Source organism: Procambarus clarkii, chromosome 59, assembly GCF_040958095.1.
Source record: "Procambarus clarkii isolate CNS0578487 chromosome 59, FALCON_Pclarkii_2.0, whole genome shotgun sequence".
NCBI lineage: Eukaryota > Metazoa > Arthropoda > Malacostraca > Decapoda > Cambaridae > Procambarus > Procambarus clarkii.
Window position 1 is genome coordinate 684,695 of NC_091208.1, and position 12,907 is coordinate 697,601.

Genomic DNA, 12,907 nt, shown 5'->3' on the forward strand with positions numbered 1-12,907 from the left:
GGGAGAAGTTCGGTTTTTATTGCATATATCGACGTTTCAGCCGGAGTAGAGCGGTTTTACTTGTTCATCTTCCATCGGTAATATAGACGGAAAATCAAGAACATTTTTGTTAATTCTACTGAAAACACATTGGTTTTTATCATTTGTATTGGAAAAACTATGTCATATGTCTTTTCTTGGATCTAAATAACACGAAACCTCGCTCTATGATTTGAAGTTAAAATCCTCAAATATGGTAAAATAGTGACTTTTTTCACGTTTTTCATGTAGTTTGATATTACGTAAATATATTCATTTTTACCAATATTTCGATACTATTTCACGTAATATCACGATATGTGATTTGGCCTTCAAATCTCAGAATGTCGCATAATATTGCATTTTAAGTAAGTTTTCTTGCATTTTGTTTCGTGCGAAAAATCATTGAATTTTGCAATATTTTGACGTGTATCATCTCCTTTTCGTTTATGTGATTAAAACAAAATATCATCGAATAAGGCAATATTTTGCCGTTTTTCCACGTTTTTGTGAATTTTCAGTTTAATGTTATTAATTAATTAAATATACGATAAAAATGATGCAAACACATAATTGATTAGAAATTAACCTTAAATACTTCATTTTCAATCAACCATTTGTTTCTCGTTAAAATACTGAGTAGGATATTGAAAAGGGGAGAGGTTCGGTTTTTATTGCATATATCGACGTTTCAGCCGGAGTAGAGCGGTTTTACTTGTACATCTTCCATCGGTAATATAAACGGAAAATCAAGAACATTTTTGTTAATTCTACTGAAAACACATTGGTTTTTATCATTTGTATTGGAAACAACTATGTCATATGTCTTTTCGTGGATCTAAATAACACGAAACCTCGCTCTATGATTTGAAGTTAAAATCCTCAAATATGGTAAAATAGTGACTTTTTTCACGTTTTTCATGTAGTTTGATATTACGTAAATATATTCATTTTTACCAATATTTCGATACTATTTCATGTAGTATCACGATATGTGATTTGGTCTTCAAATCTCAGAATGTCGCATAATATTGCATTTTAAGCAAGTTTTCTTGCATTTTGTTTCGTGCGAAAAATCATCGAATTTTGCAATATTTTGACGTGTATCATCTCCTTTTCGTTTATGTGATTAAAACTAAATATCATCGAATAAGGCAATATTTTGCCGTTTTTCCACGTTTTTGTGAATATCAGTTTAATGTTATTAATGAATTAAATATACTATAAAAATTATGCAAACACATAATTGATTAGAAATTAACCTTAAATACTTCATTTTCAATCAACCATTTGTTTCTCGTTAAAATACTGAGTAGGATATTGAAAAGGGGAGAAGTTCGGTTTTTATTGCATATATCGACGTTTCAGCCGGAGTAGAGCGGTTTTACTTGTACATCTTCCATCGGTAATATAAACGGAAAATCAAGAACATTTTAGTTAATTCTAATGAAAACATATTGGTTTTATCATTTGTATTTGAAACAACATTGTCATATGTCTTTTCTTGGATCTAAATAATACGAAACCTCGCTCTATGATTTGCAGTTAAAATCCTCAAATATGATAAAATAGTGACTTTTTCACGTTTTTCATGTAGTTTGATATTATGTAAATATATTATTTTTTACCAATATTTCGATACTATTTCGTGTAGTATCACGATATGTGATTTGGCCTTCAAATCTCAGAATTTCGCATAATAATGCATTTTAAGCTAGTTTTCTTGCATTTTGTTTCGTACGAAAAATCATCGAATTTAGCAATATTTTGTTGTTTATCATCCCCTTTTCCTTAATGTTATTTAAACAAAATATCATCGAATAAGGCAATATTTTGCCGTTTTTCCACGTTTTTGTGAATTTTTAGTTTAATGTTATTAATTCATTAAATATACGATAAAAATGATGCATACACATAATTGATTAGAAATTAACCTTAAATACTTCATTTTCAATCAACCATTTGTTTCTCGTTAAAATACTGAGTAGGATATTGAAAAGGGGAGAAGTTCGGCTTTTACTGCATATATCGACGTTTCAGCCGGAGTAGAGCGGTTTTACTTGTACATCATTCATCGGTAATATAAACGGAAAATCAAGAACATTTTTGTTAATTCTAATGAAAACACATTTGGTTTTTATCATTGGTATTGGAAACAGCTATGTCATATGTCTTTTCTTGGATCTAAATAACACGAAACCTCGCTCTATGGTTTGAAGTTAAAATCCTCAAATATGGTAAAATAGTGACTTTTTTCACGTTTTTCATGTAGTTTGATATTACGTAAATATATTCATTTTTACCAATATTTCGATACTATTTCATGTCGTATCACGATATGTGATTTGGCCTTCAAATCTCAGAATGTCGCATAATATTACATTTAAGCAAGTTTTCTTGCATTTTGTTTCGTACGAAAAATCATCGAATATTGCAATATTTTGACGTGTATCATCTCCTTTTCGTTTATGTGATTAAAACAAAATATCATCGAATAAGGCAATATTTTGCCGTTTTTCCACGTATTTGCGAATTTTCAGTTTAATGTTATTAATTAATTAAATATACGATAAAAATGATGCAAACACATAATTGATTAGAAATTAACCTTATATACTTCATTTTCAATCAACCATTTGTTTCTCGTTAAAATACTGAGTAGGATATTGAAAAGGGGAGAAGTTCGGTTTTTATTGCATATATCGACGTTTCAGCCGGAGTAGAGCGGTTTTACTTGTACATCTTCCATCGGTAATATAAACGGAAAATCAAGAACATTTTTGTTAATTCTACTGAAAACACATTGGTTTTTATCATTTGTATTGGAAACAACTATGTCATATGTCTTTTCTTGGATCTAAATAACACGAAACCTCGCTCTATGATTTGAAGTTAAAATCCTCAAATATGGTAAAATAGTGACTTTTTTCACGTTGTTCATGTAGTTTGATATTACGTAAATATATTCATTTTTACCAATATTTCGATACTATTTCATGTAGTATCACGATATGTGATTTGGCCTTCAAATCTCAGAATGTCGCATAATATTGCATTTTAAGCAAGTTTTCTTGCATTTTGTTTCGTGCGAAAAATCATTGAATTTTGCAATATTTTGACGTGTATCATCTCCTTTTCGTTTATGTGATTAAAACAAAATATCATCGAATAAGGCAATATTTTGCCGTTTTTCCACGTTTTTGTGAATTTTCAGTTTAATGTTATTAATTAATTAAATATACGATAAAAATGATGCAAACACATAATTGATTAGAAATTAACCTTAAATACTTCATTTTCAATCAACCATTTGTTTCTCGTTAAAATACTGAGTAGGATATTGAAAAGGGGAGAGGTTCGGTTTTTATTGCATATATCGACGTTTCAGCCGGAGTAGAGCGGTTTTACTTGTACATCTTCCATCGGTAATATAAACGGAAAATCAAGAACATTTTTGTTAATTCTACTGAAAACACATTGGTTTTTATCATTTGTATTGGAAACAACTATGTCATATGTCTTTTCGTGGATCTAAATAACACGAAACCTCGCTCTATGATTTGAAGTTAAAATCCTCAAATATGGTAAAATAGTGACTTTTTTCACGTTTTTCATGTAGTTTGATATTACGTAAATATATTCATTTTTACCAATATTTCGATACTATTTCATGTAGTATCACGATATGTGATTTGGCCTTCAAATCTCAGAATGTCGCATAATATTGCATTTTAAGCAAGTTTTCTTGCATTTTGTTTCGTGCGAAAAATCATCGAATTTTGCAATATTTTGACGTGTATCATCTCCTTTTCGTTTATGTGATTAAAACTAAATATCATCGAATAAGGCAATATTTTGCCGTTTTTCCACGTTTTTGTGAATATCAGTTTAATGTTATTAATGAATTAAATATACTATAAAAATTATGCAAACACATAATTGATTAGAAATTAACCTTAAATACTTCATTTTCAATCAACCATTTGTTTCTCGTTAAAATACTGAGTAGGATATTGAAAAGGGGAGAAGTTCGGTTTTTATTGCATATATCGACGTTTCAGCCGGAGTAGAGCGGTTTTACTTGTACATCTTCCATCGGTAATATAAACGGAAAATCAAGAACATTTTAGTTAATTCTAATGAAAACATATTGGTTTTATCATTTGTATTTGAAACAACATTGTCATATGTCTTTTCTTGGATCTAAATAATACGAAACCTCGCTCTATGATTTGCAGTTAAAATCCTCAAATATGATAAAATAGTGACTTTTTCACGTTTTTCATGTAGTTTGATATTATGTAAATATATTATTTTTTACCAATATTTCGATACTATTTCGTGTAGTATCACGATATGTGATTTGGCCTTCAAATCTCAGAATTTCGCATAATAATGCATTTTAAGCTAGTTTTCTTGCATTTTGTTTCGTACGAAAAATCATCGAATTTAGCAATATTTTGTTGTTTATCATCCCCTTTTCCTTAATGTTATTTAAACAAAATATCATCGAATAAGGCAATATTTTGCCGTTTTTCCACGTTTTTGTGAATTTTTAGTTTAATGTTATTAATTCATTAAATATACGATAAAAATGATGCATACACATAATTGATTAGAAATTAACCTTAAATACTTCATTTTCAATCAACCATTTGTTTCTCGTTAAAATACTGAGTAGGATATTGAAAAGGGGAGAAGTTCGGCTTTTACTGCATATATCGACGTTTCAGCCGGAGTAGAGCGGTTTTACTTGTACATCATTCATCGGTAATATAAACGGAAAATCAAGAACATTTTTGTTAATTCTAATGAAAACACATTTGGTTTTTATCATTTGTATTGGAAACAGCTATGTCATATGTCTTTTCTTGGATCTAAATAACACGAAACCTCGCTCTATGGTTTGAAGTTAAAATCCTCAAATATGGTAAAATAGTGACTTTTTTCACGTTTTTCATGTAGTTTGATATTACGTAAATATATTCATTTTTACCAATATTTCGATACTATTTCATGTCGTATCACGATATGTGATTTGGCCTTCAAATCTCAGAATGTCGCATAATATTACATTTAAGCAAGTTTTCTTACATTTTGTTTCGTACGAAAAATCATCGAATATTGCAATATTTTGACGTGTATCATCTCCTTTTCGTTTATGTGATTAAAACAAAATATCATCGAATAAGGCAATATTTTGCCGTTTTTCCACGTATTTGCGAATTTTCAGTTTAATGTTATTAATTAATTAAATATACGATAAAAATGATGCAAACACATAATTGATTAGAAATTAACCTTATATACTTCATTTTCAATCAACCATTTGTTTCTCGTTAAAATACTGAGTAGGATATTGAAAAGGGGAGAAGTTCGGTTTTTATTGCATATATCGACGTTTCAGCCGGAGTAGAGCGGTTTTACTTGTACATCTTCCATCGGTAATATAAACGGAAAATCAAGAACATTTTTGTTAATTCTACTGAAAACACATTGGTTTTTATCATTTGTATTGGAAACAACTATGTCATATGTCTTTTCTTGGATCTAAATAACACGAAACCTCGCTCTATGATTTGAAGTTAAAATCCTCAAATATGGTAAAATAGTGACTTTTTTCACGTTTTTCATGTAGTTTGATATTACGTAAGTATATTCATTTTTACCAATATTTCGATACTATTTCATGTAGTATCACGATATGTGATTTGGCCTTCAAATCTCAGAATGTCGCATAATATTGCATTTTAAGCAAGTTTTCTTGCATTTTGTTTCGTGCGAAAAATCATCGAATTTTGCAATATTTTGACGTGTATCATCTCCTTTTCGTTTATGTGATTAAAACAAAATATCATCGAATAAGGCAATATTTTGCCGTTTTTCCACGTTTTTGTGAATATCAGTTTAATGTTATTAATTAATTAAATATACGATAAAAATTATGCAAACACATAATTGATTAGAAATTAACCTTAAATACTTCATTTTCAATCAACCATTTGTTTCTCGTTAAAATACTGAGTAGGATATTGAAAAGGGGAGAAGTTCGGTTTATATTGCATATATCGACGTTTCAGCCGGAGTAGAGCGGTTTTACTTGTACATCTTCCATCGGTAATATAAACGGAAAATCAAGAACATTTTAGTTAATTCTAATGAAAACATATTGGTTTTATCATTTGTATTTGAAACAACATTGTCATATGTCTTTTCTTGGATCTAAATAACACGAAACCTCGCTCTATGGTTTGAAGTTAAAATCCTCAAATATGGTAAAATTAGTGACTTTTTTCACGTTTTTCATGTAGTTTGATATTACGTAAATATATTCATTTTTACCAATATTTCGATACTATTTCATGTCGTATCACGATATGTGATTTGCCCTTCAAATCTCAGAATGTCGCATAATATTGCATTTTAAGCAAGTTTTCTTGCATTTTGTTTCGTAGGAAAAATCATCGAATTTTGCAATATTTTGACGTGTATCATCTCCTTTTCGTTTATGTGATTAAAACAAAATATCATCGAATAAGGCAATATTTTGCCGTTTTTCCACGTTTTTGTGAATTTTCAGTTTAATGTTATTAATTAATTAAATATACGATAAAAATGATGCAAACACATAATTGATTAGAAATTAACCTTAAATACTTCATTTTCAATCAACCATTTGTTTCTCGTTAAAATACTGAGTAGGATATTGAAAAGGGGAGAAGTTCGGTTTTTATTGCATATATCGACGTTTCAGCCGGAGTAGAGCGGTTTTACTTGTACATCTTCCATCGGTAATATAAACGGAAAATCAAGAACATTTTTGTTAATTCTACTGAAAACATATTGGTTTTTATCATTTGTATTGGAAACAACTATGTCATATGTCTTTTCTTGGATCTAAATAACACGAAACCTCGCTCTATGATTTGAAGTTAAAATCCTCAAATATGGTAAAATAGTGACTTTTTTCACGTTTTTCATGTAGTTTGATATTACGTAAATATATTCATTTTTACCAATATTTCGATACTATTTCATGTAGTATCACGATATGTGATTTGGCCTTCAAATCTCAGAATGTCGCATAATATTACATTTAAGCAAGTTTTCTTGCATTTTGTTTCGTACGAAAAATCATCGAATATTGCAATATTTTGACGTGTATCATCTCCTTTTCGTTTATGTGATTAAAACAAAATATCATCGAATAAGGCAATATTTTGCCGTTTTTCCACGTTTTTGCGAATTTTCAGTTTAATGTTATTAATTAATTAAATATACGATAAAAATGATGCAAACACATAATTGATTAGAAATTAACCTTATATACTTCATTTTCAATCAACCATTTGTTTCTCGTTAAAATACTGAGTAGGATATTGAAAAGGGGAGAAGTTCGGTTTTTATTGCATATATCGACGTTTCAGCCGGAGTAGAGCGGTTTTACTTGTACATCTTCCATCGGTAATATAAACGGAAAATCAAGAACATTTTTGTTAATTCTACTGAAAACACATTGGTTTTTATCATTTGTATTGGAAACAACTATGTCATATGTCTTTTCTTGGATCTAAATAACACGAAACCTCGCTCTATGATTTGAAGTTAAAATCCTCAAATATGGTAAAATAGTGACTTTTTTCACGTTTTTCATGTAGTTTGATATTACGTAAATATATTCATTTTTACCAATATTTCGATACTATTTCATGTAGTATCACGATATGTGATTTGGCCTTCAAATCTCAGAATGTCGCATAATATTGCATTTCAAGCAAGTTTTCTTGCATTTTGTTTCGTGCGAAAAATCATCGAATTTTGCAATATTTTGACGTGTATCATCTCCTTTTCGTTTATGTGATTAAAACAAAATATCATCGAATAAGGCAATATTTTGCCGTTTTTCCACGTTTTTGTGAATATCAGTTTAATGTTATTAATTAATTAAATATACGATAAAAATAATGCAAACACATAATTGATTAGAAATTAACCTTAAATACTTAATTTTCAATCAACCATTTGTTTCTCGTTAAAATACTGAGTAGGATATTGAAAAGGGGAGAAGTTCGGTTTTTATTGCATATATCGACGTTTCAGCCGGAGTAGAGCGGTTTTACTTGTACATCTTCCATCGGTAATATAAACGGAAAATCAAGAACATTTTAGTTAATTCTAATGAAAACATATTGGTTTTATCATTTGTATTTGAAACAACATTGTCATATGTCTTTTCTTGGATCTAAATAACACGAAACCTCGCTCTATGGTTTGAAGTTAAAATCCTCAAATATGGTAAAATTAGTGACTTTTTTCACGTTTTTCATGTAGTTTGATATTAAGTAAATATATTCATTTTTACCAATATTTCGATACTATTTCATGTCGTATCACGATATGTGATTTGCCCTTCAAATCTCAGAATGTCGCATAATATTGCATTTTAAGCAAGTTTTCTTGCATTTTGTTTCGTAGGAAAAATCATCGAATTTTGCAATATTTTGACGTGTATCATCTCCTTTTCGTTTATGTGATTAAAACAAAATATCATCGAATAAGGCAATATTTTGCCGTTTTTCCACGTTTTTGTGAATATCAGTTTAATGTTATTTAATAATTAAATATACGATAAAAATGATGCAAACACATAATTGATTAGAAATTAACCTTAAATACTTCATTTTCAATCAACCATTTGTTTCTCGTTAAAATACTGAGTAGGATATTGGAAAGGGGAGAAGTTCGGTTTTTATTGCATATATCGACGTTTCAGCCGGAGTAGAGCGGTTTTACTTGTACATCTTCCATCGGTAATATAAACGGAAAATCAAGAACATTTTTGTTAATTCTAATGAAAACATATTGGTTTTTATCATTTGTATTGGAAACAACTATATCATATGTCTTTTCTTGGATCTAAATAACACGAAACCTCGCTCTATGATTTGAAGTTAAAATCCTCAAATATGGTAAAATAGTGACTTTTTTCACGTTTTTCATGTAGTTTGATATTACGTAAATATATTCATTTTTACCAATATTTCGATACTATTTCATGTAGTATCACGATATGTGATTTGGCCTTCAAATCTCAGAATGTCGCATAATATTGCATTTTAAGCAAGTTTTCTTGCATTTTGTTTCGTGCGAAAAATCATCGAATTTTGCAATATTTTGACGTGTATCATCTCCTTTTCGTTTATGTGATTAAAACAAAATATCATCGAATAAGGCAATATTTTGCCGTTTTTCCACGTTTTTGTGAATATCAGTTTAATGTTATTAAATAATTAAATATACGATAAAAATGATGCAAACACATAATTGATTAGAAATTAACCTTAAATACTTCATTTTCAATCAACCATTTGTTTCTCGTTAAAATACTGAGTAGGATATTGAAAAGGGGAGAAGTTCGGTTTTTATTGCATATATCGACGTTTCAGCCGGAGTAGAGCGGATTTACTTGTACATCTTCCATCGGTAATATAAACGGAAAATCAAGAACATTTTAGTTAATTCTAATGAAAACACATTGGTTTTTATCATTTGTATTGGAAACAACTATGTCATATGTCTTTTCTTGGATCTAAATAACACGAAATCTCGCTCTATGATTTGAAGTTAAAATCCTCAAATATGGTAAAATAGTGACTTTTTTCACGTTTTTTCATGTAGTTTGATATTATGTAAATATATTAATTTTACCAATATTTCGATACTATTTCATGTAGTATCACGATATGTGATTTGGCCTTCAAATTCTCTGAATTTCGCATAATAATGCATTTTAAGCTAGTTTTCTTGCATTTTGTTTCGTACGAAAAATCATCGAAATTAGCAATATTTTGGTTGTTTATCATCCCCCTTTTCCTTAATGTTATTTAAACAAAATATCATCGAATAAGGCAATATTTTGCCGTTTTTTCCACGTTTTTGTGAATTTCAGTTTAATGTTATTAATTAATTAAATATACGATAAAAATGATGCAAACACATAATTGATTATAAATTACCCTTAAATACTTCATTTTCAATCAACCATTTGTTTCTCGTTAAAATACAGAGTAGGATATTGAAAAGGGGAGAAGTTCGGTTTTTATTGCATATATCGACGTTTCAGCCGGAGTAGAGCGGTTTTACTTGTACATCATTCATCGGTAATATAAACGGAAAATCAAGAACATTTTTGTTAATTCTAATGAAAACACATTGGTTTTTATCATTGGTATTGGAAACACTATGTCATATGTCTTTCTTGGATCTAAATACACACGAAACCTCGCTCTATTTATTTGAAGTTAAAATCCTCAAATATGGTAGAATAGTGACTTTTTCACGTTTTTCATGTAGTTTTGATATTACGTAAATATATTCTTTTCACCATATTTCGATACTATTTCATGTAGTATCACGATATGTGATTTGGCCTTCAAATCTCAGAATGTTGCATAATATTGCAATTTTAAGAAGCAAGTTTTCTTGCATTTTTGTTTCGTACGAAAAATCATCGAGAATTTTGCAATATTTTGACGTGTATCATCTCCTTTTCCTTTATGTTACCCTAAAACAAAATATCATCGATTAGGCAAGAATATTTTGCCGTTTTTCCACGTTTTTGTGAATTTCTTAGTTTAATGTTATTAATTCAATTAAATATACAGTAAAAAATGATGCATACACATAATTGATTAGAAATTAACCTTAATACTTCATTTCAATCAACCATTTGTTTCTCGTTAAAATACTGAGTAGGATATTGAAAAAGGGAGAAGTATCGGTTTATTTATTGCATATATCGACGTTTCAGCCGGAGTAGAGCGGTTTTTACTTGTACATCTTCCATCGTAATATAAACGGAAAATCAAGAACTATATTTGTTAAGTCTAATGAAAACACATTGGTTTTTATCATTTGTAATTGGAAACAACTATGTCATATGTCTTTTCTTGGATCTAAAACTACGAAACCTCGCTCTATGATTTGAAGTTAAAATCCTCAAATATGGTAAAATAGTGACTTTTTCACGTTTTTCATGTAGTTTGATATTATGTAAATATATTCATTTTTACCAATATTTCGATACTATTTCATGTAGTATCACGATATGTGATTTGGCCTTCAAATCTCAGAATTTCGCATAATATGCATTTTAAGCAAGTTTCTTGCATTTTGTTCGTACGAAAAATCATCGAATTTATGCAATATTTTTGTTTATCATCTCCTTTCTTAATGTTATTTAAACAAAATATCATCGAATAAGGCAATATTTGCCGTTTTTCCACGTTTTTGTGAATTTCAGTTTAATGTTATTAATTAATTAAATATACGATAAAAATGATGCAACACATAATTGATTAAAATTAACCTTAAATACTTCATTTTCAATCAACCATTTGTTTCTCGTTAAAATACAGAGTAGGATATTGAAAGGGGAGAAGTTCGGTTTTTATTGCATATATCGACGTTTCAGCCGGAGTAGAGCGTTTTACTTGTACATCTTCCATCGGTAATATAACGGAAAATCAAGAACTTTTTGTTAATTCTAATGAAAACACATTGGTTTTTTATCATTTGTATTGGAAACAACTATGTCATATGTCTTTTCTTGGATCTAAATAACACGAAACCTCGCTCTATGATTTGAAGTTAAAATCCTCAAATATGGTAAAATAGTGACTTTTTCACGTTTTCATGTAGTTTGATATACGTAAATATATTCATTTTTACCAATATTTCGATACTATTTCATGTAGTATCACGATATGTGATTTGCCTTCAAATCTCAGAATGTCGCATAATATTGCATTTAAGCAAGTTTTCTGCATTTTGTTTCGTAGGAAAAATCATCGAATTTGCAATATTTGACGTGTATCATCTCCTTTTCGTTTATGTGATTAAAACAAAATATCATCGAATAAGGCAATATTTTGCCGTTTTTCCACGTTTTGTGAATATCAGTTAATGTTATTAATTAATTAAATATACGATAAAAATGATGCAAACACATAATTGATTAGAAATTAACCTTAAATACTTCATTTTCAATCAACCATTTGTCTCTCGTTAAAATACTGAGTAGGATATTGAAAAGGAGAAGTTCGTTTTTATTGATATATCGACGTTTCAGCCGGAGTAGAGCGGTTTTACTTGTACATCTTCATCGGTAATATAAACGGAAATCAAGAACATTTTTGTTAATTCTAATGAAAACACATTGGTTTTATCATTTGTATTGGAAACAAGCTATGTCATATGTCTTTTCTTGGATCTAAATAACACGAAACCTCGCTCTATGATTTGAAGTTAAAATCCTCAAATATGGTAAAATAGTGACTTTTTCACGTTTTTCATGTAGTTTGATATTACGTAATATTATTAATTTACCAATACTTCGATACTATTTCATGTAGTATCACGATATGTGATTTGGCCTTCAAATCTCAGAATTCGCATAATAATGCATTTTAAGCAAGTTTTCTTGCATTTTGTTTCGTACGAAAAATCATCGAATTTGCAATATTTTGTTATCATCACCTTCTCCTTTTGTTATTTAAACAAAATATCATCGTAAGGCAATATTTTGTTTTTCCACGTTTTTGTGAATTTTCAGTTTAATGTATTAATTAATTAAATATACGATAAAATGATGCAAACACATAATTGATTAGAAATTACCTTAAATACTTCATTTTCAATCAACCATTGTTTCTCGTTAAATACAGAGTAGGATATTGAAAAGGGGAGAAGTTCGGTTTTATTGCATTATCGACGTTTCAGCCGGAGTAGAGCGGTTTACTTGTACATATTTCCATCGGTAATATAACGGAAAATCAAGAACATTTTGTTAATTCTAATGAAAACACATGGCTTTTATCTTGTATTGGAA